Consider the following 6,357-nt stretch of genomic DNA (forward strand, 5'->3'; position numbering starts at 1 on the left):
AGCTGAGTCATAAGCCCTCGAATGAATATTCGAAATAATACTCATTAAATAATAAGCTGAGTCATAATACCTCGAATGAATATTATAAATAATATTCATTAAATAAAATAAAGGAGTCATACATCCTCAAATGAATATCCAAGTAATATTCAATAAATAATATAAAGGAGTCATAAGTCCTCGAATAAATATTCAAGATAATATTCATTAATAAAATAAAGTTATCGAATAAACCTTATTCGATTAAAAGTTTTGAAAACTATAACCATATATATATATAAATATATATATATATATACATATATACAAAATCTACCCGGGATCCTCGACTCCCGGTTTTAGAAAGTGTTTTCATCTTTTGGGTCCCTATAATAAGGGTATATGCAAATTACCGCTATCCTCTAGCATAGGTATTATCAACTGAACCAACAGATATATATATGGCAAGAATACGAAACAGGCATGCATATGTACCATATAACATACTACAATATATCGCAACATTTGCTAATTAACCAACATGCATCTATCACAAGATAATGCATATACATATATACATCACAACAACAGTATAACGGGTAGAAAACTTGCCTGAGCGACTTGGGGTGATAAAAGGCTCGGGACGAGTCTGGTAACCTATTAACAACAAGTAAGTTGGAATTAAACCAAAGTCACTTGTAAATCTATACTTTAACTAACTTAGACTCTAACGCTTGTTTTGCGCTTATTGATTCTCTTAAGTCACTCGGATACCCTCGGCTCCACCATTTTTAATAATTTAACCTTTACGAGTTTTAAGGTGATTCCTTCGCGAGTGTCTTACCAACTGCCTAAAACACTTACCATAAATGTTTCATACATTAATTAACCCTTTTTGGTCTTTAACCTATGTTTCAAAGTAAGGCGAGGGTATAAGTTTCGTTCCCGAAACGCCGTTACTTGAAACGGTCGTTTCTCCTAAACCGTGCATCGGAATCGAACGAACTACATATCAAAATGAAGCTCGTAACACGAGCTATCTATACATGGCAATGGTCATAATCTAGAAGGGGGTTCTCGGGTCCTAATGTTATGCACAAAAATAGTCTAAAGAAAATCGGACGTTACGACGACTATGTTTACGCGATTTCCCAATTTTAAACCATTCAAAACCAACCACAATTCAACCTCAAATCAAACACACAACCAACATCCATCCTTATCACATCATAACAGCCCCAATCAATTCAATTCCAACATTTATACTTATGCCTAAGCTTAACTTTAACTATACTTAAGTTCTTTTAATCAAAACAACAAGATTTACCATTCCATTTCAATACCACTTCAACCCAAACTCTAAACCACAAACATTAAGCTACAATATCACCATAATAATCAAAATCATCTTATTAAACATAGGAATCTAGGGTTTGGAGATGATATACCTTCCTTGAAGTGGTGGGAGGAGCTAGGAAGCCTTAAGAAGCTTTGAGAAGTCTTAGGAATGCTTGGATCTTAAAGGAAAACAAGAAAAATTTCAAGTTAAAAACTTGAAAACACTATTCATTGTCTTCTTCATTGATTTAATGAAGAAGATTGAGAAAGAGTTGATGGCTTAAACTCATGATATAGCCCTAACTATGCATAAGGATGATTAGGGAATTAACTCACCAATTTAGGAAGCTTGGATCTTGGATTTTTGAAATTCTTCTCTTTGAAAACAAGAAAAGCCGAGAGCAAAGGCTTGAAGAAGATGAAATGATTTTTGTGTTTTGCTTTTGGTTGGTTGTTTTTGTTGTGTTTTAGGTCAATTACCCATTTACCCTTGATTTTGTGTGGTTAATAATCCACCACATCTCCTTCCTTCCTATGTCATGCCTATGTCATGCTGTGATGTCATCTTTCCCTCCTTGTCCTCTTCTCATTGGTTGGGTTACATCACTCTCTCTAATCCCTTTGATTAACATCCTAATTGTTTGCCTAATGACCGCTGATCTGTTATACGGTTCGCTTAACTTTCGTTTCCGTTTATCGTTTGAGGGATCATACCCGGGATCTTATTACTTAGGTTCCCTTAACCTTTCTCAATATATTATATTCCTTTTATGATCCTCTCTTATAATCCTTTAATTTAAATCCTTCTTATCTTGTTACCTTATACTCAATTCTTTTCGTATCTAGTGGATTTCCGGGAAAAATCAAAATATTCGGAATTGGATTCTGACGATCTTTACATACACTTATATACCTTATAGAGTACTAATAAAATCTCAGAATATCCATAACAGAACCCCTACATAGTGTGGCATGAAAAGTTTTCTCATTCAGCAAAAACACTATTCATAAGGGTTTCAAAATTTTCCAAAAATTGGGGTTATTACAGAAAACTTAGCATACAATTGCTTTTCTCTTAACTTTTGAAGGGCAATCTGCAGATGCACCGCGTGATCTTCTGGATTCTTCGAGTATATGAGGATGTCATCAATAAATACAATAATAAACTTATACAGATACTCCTTGTATACCCTATTCATCAAATCCATGAAAGCTGTTGGCGCATTCGTCAATCCAAACGACATTACTAGAAACTCGTAATGGCCATACCTTGTTCGAAATGCAGTCTTGGGGATATCCTCGGGCTTTATCTTCAATTGGTGGTAGCCGGACCTTAAGTCAATCTTTGAAAAGTAACATGCTCCCTTAAGCTGGTCAAACAAATCATTGATCCGCGGCAAAGGATATTTATTCTTTATCGTCAACTTATTCAGCTCTCTGTAATCAATACACAATCTCATACTTCCATCCTTTTTCTTCACAAATAACACTGGAGCACCCCACGGGGAAACACTGGTTGCCACTACGCCATAGATAGCCTATCACAACCCCCTCTCTAAAGAATGTTACATAATATGTTACCCTAGATACGCCAGTTATGAGCTAATTTAACATTGTATTTTTTATGTTATCTTAGCCAAAAACACGATGTTACATTAGTTAAAAAGTGTTGCATCTTGCAACATTTTTGTAAAAGTGTTAGTTTAGAGTTTAAAATATAAATATAATGTTTTTTAACTTAAATATTACTTTAGATTAATTTTACAAGAATGTTAATATAAGTACTCAAATATAACTTCTAAAAATATATAATATAAAATATTTTAAATATACGAATTATATTTGTAGTAAAATATATATAAGTAATTATTTTTTTTATTAAAATGACTTTTAACCTTTTATAATAAAAATACTATTAAAGAAATATAATATAAATATATAAATATAGGAATGTTTGGACAGAGCGGCAAGTTGCTTTCGGTTGAGAAGCGGTAAAATTATTGGGCTATAGCCGCCCAATATTTCACAAAATTTGAAATTTTTCCCTACACTCAGACAATCTCTCTCACTTTCTCGTAATTCACACACTCAAATTCTCTCTCTCTCTCTCTCCCGTTAACCTCTCTCGCGCTGAACTCTCTCTATCTTTATCAATCTCCCTCAATTTTATCTTTCACTCGCCACCATTATCAATCTCTGGTAAGTAAATAGGGATTTGCTTTTCTAATTAGGATTCAATTGAATTGGGGATCGAGGCTTCGGTGCTTCAATTAGGTCTTTTAAATTTTAATTATTTATCTAATCGCTCTCTATCTCTTTGATTTCAGGTGCTCGAATTTGGGTTTGCATTTGAAGGCTTTATTTATGGTACTTTTTAGTTAGGGCTTTGTTTTATTTGGGTTTTGTGTGCGCAGTTGTGTGTTTAGTCTCTCTCTCCCTCTATCTCCCTGTGTCTCTGTCCCTATCTCTCTCTTTCTCTCTCTCTCTTTCTCTCTCTCTATGTCTCTCTTTCTCTCTATCTATGTACTGCATTAATAGATTGATACATTAAATTAAATTCAATCTTTTATCTTATTATCTTTGATTTGAGTACTTTATCTGTTTGTGGATGTGATTCATGTTGTTTATAATTCAGTTTCGTTTGAGTTGAATGCCTTTGTTTACCTTTGTTTATTTTTTGTTGTCTCTAATTTTATGGGGTTTCAAATCACTCCCTTATAACTGCATTCTTGTGATAAACATGTTTTTGTTGGTTCTCATTTTCTTGGGTTCCAAATCACTCCCTATAACTAACTGTATTCTTGTACTTTCGAAACCTGTATAGACGTAATTCAGGAGAAAAAATAAGCATGGCTTCTCTTGATTTTCTGCTATCAAATTACAAACATTAGTTGTCATGCCTGTTATGCTGAATTGCTTGATTTATACTTTCTTGCTGCATTTTTATGTGGTACACTAGCCTCATGTTTTTCATATTGTTGTTGTGGTCATGTAGACAACGAAAATTTGGACGGCTTTTTAGGAGACTGTTGTGTTTTATGCTTAATGCTAAATCTTTTTCTTCAGTACCTTTTGTAAAATGTCTGGTAAGCTATACATTAATTCATTCAAAGAGGTCTCTTCTGCCTATTGGAGAGAAAATCCAAAATATAGCTATATTTCCTCTTTTGCACAATGCATATTTGCTCGGACACTTGAACACTTTGAAATAGGTCTCTTATGCCTATTGGTCTCTTTCATGTCCGGAGGAGGCAGCCATGGGCGGATCCAAAAACTGTTAAGGTTCTAATATTATTATTTATTTTTGCGGAACAAAGCAACACATAAAGTATGATACTCATCCCAAAGCTTTATTGCTTCTTCCAGAAACACATAGATGCAAAATTAAATTCACTACTTGGTGAAAGGACTGCTTCAGATTGTGAGACCATTAAAGAAAAGCCATCGAAAGTGGAGGTGAACATATTTTTTTCATTCGAAGTGTTATAAAATATCTGCAAGGGTCTCTTACTTTCATTATATTCGGGAGAAAAATTATGTTGAGCCTGCTCCCTTGCCAAAACGAAAGGAAGAAGAACTCAATCCATTCTTAAATTTTCCTTCGCCGGAAGAAAAGTACAAGGTACTCAAATGCTTTATCACATCCTGAACTTCAGTTGGTCATATGCTCTATTGTTCTATTTAAATAATGTAAGCTTAAGATAATAAAAAGTAATATTTCACAAGACAATAGTTTGACTAGTCGAGCTGCACTAGTGCAGTATGCTGTAAATATATTAATCTAATATGGGCTGGTTATTTGTCTTTTGCATTTAAAATGTTGTGTTTAGAATTACTCTTTGCGAGATGTCTTTCCATATAGTCTAATCTTACCAACAATATTTTTCTATTTGCAATTGTATATTTAGATATGTGAAAATCTCTGTATTACAAAAACAACTATAGACATTGATCGACTACATATAGTATGATGTTGGAAATGTTACTATTTCTCCTTTTACTGTTAGGTGCATACTGAAGTTGTTTCCAGTGATGAGACTGTGCTCAGAGCTTGTAATTCAAAGGAAGTACTTAATAAGCATTTAGAAGTATTTAGAACCAACTAATAAAAGACTCCAAAATTTGACATCAACTTTAAGTAACTTGTCTGGTGCTCAAGGAGAATGTATGTATGTTAGTGTATACAAAGTTCACTGAATAACTCAATGTAGCGAGATTTTTCACAATTTCTCTTTACTAATGCGGTGAGATTGGAAATGGAGTTTTAGATTCATTCTTTATGCCTATCAAAAACAGGTTTTTCAAATATAGTGTCACAATCTTCTCCACAAAAAAGTTGTCATTCGCTGATTTGTTAAGAGATGTCTTTCTGTTTCCTTTCTAGTTGTTGTGGCCTGTGGCTATGGTTGATATGATACAACAATCATTACATCTTCATCAAACTTTAACAGTATAAGACATGGCAGTACTTAAATAAATAGAACCTCTTAATTTGTAGAATACCAGGTTAAAAGGTTTTTACAATCTAAAATTCTCATATAAATTTTAAAAGTTTGACATACCCTCTAGATTTTGGAATGTGGTCGGTGTGATTTACTTGTTAGTTGGTGTGCTGGAAATGCTTTATATTGAAAAAAATATTATTTACAATTTCATGCAGGCTTCAGAAGATGCAAAAAAGGGAGTCAACCACGAAAGATCTTTTGCTTGTCCTGAAATTGAGAATGCTAGAACAGTAGTTTAGAGGATTGGAGAGTCCATCGATGAACAGGAAAGAATCTTGCAAACTTCCGGGAACCAGGTACCTGTTAAGCGGTTGAGATGTTCACCTAGTAGAATGGCTTTACTATTATTTCCATGACCGGAATTTATATAAACATTTTATGTTAAAACACTAAATAAACCCGAGGACATTATTGTAGAATTTTTTTATTATATTATCTCCAACTTGTACAATTTTATTACCATTCTTGAATCCTAAATTCCTGAAACGGGATCAGCTAAAGAGTCAAAGTTTCATGTTTTAGTTGTTGATGACAA

General features: G+C 33.4%; 1 long non-coding RNA gene across 1 annotated transcript; it reads left to right on the plus strand.

Moving 5' to 3' along the window:
- Positions 1 to 3,419: 3,419 nt before the first annotated feature.
- On the plus strand, positions 3,420 to 6,065 carry LOC141710917 (uncharacterized). The gene is made up of 4 exons (XR_012571135.1): positions 3,420 to 3,516; positions 3,645 to 4,599; positions 4,684 to 4,939; positions 5,978 to 6,065. It is a non-coding gene; the product is annotated as an uncharacterized LOC141710917 (long non-coding RNA).
- The last annotated feature ends 292 nt before the right edge of the window (positions 6,066 to 6,357 follow it).

The sequence above is a fragment of the Apium graveolens genome, chromosome 3, assembly GCF_009905375.1.
Source record: "Apium graveolens cultivar Ventura chromosome 3, ASM990537v1, whole genome shotgun sequence".
NCBI lineage: Eukaryota > Viridiplantae > Streptophyta > Magnoliopsida > Apiales > Apiaceae > Apium > Apium graveolens.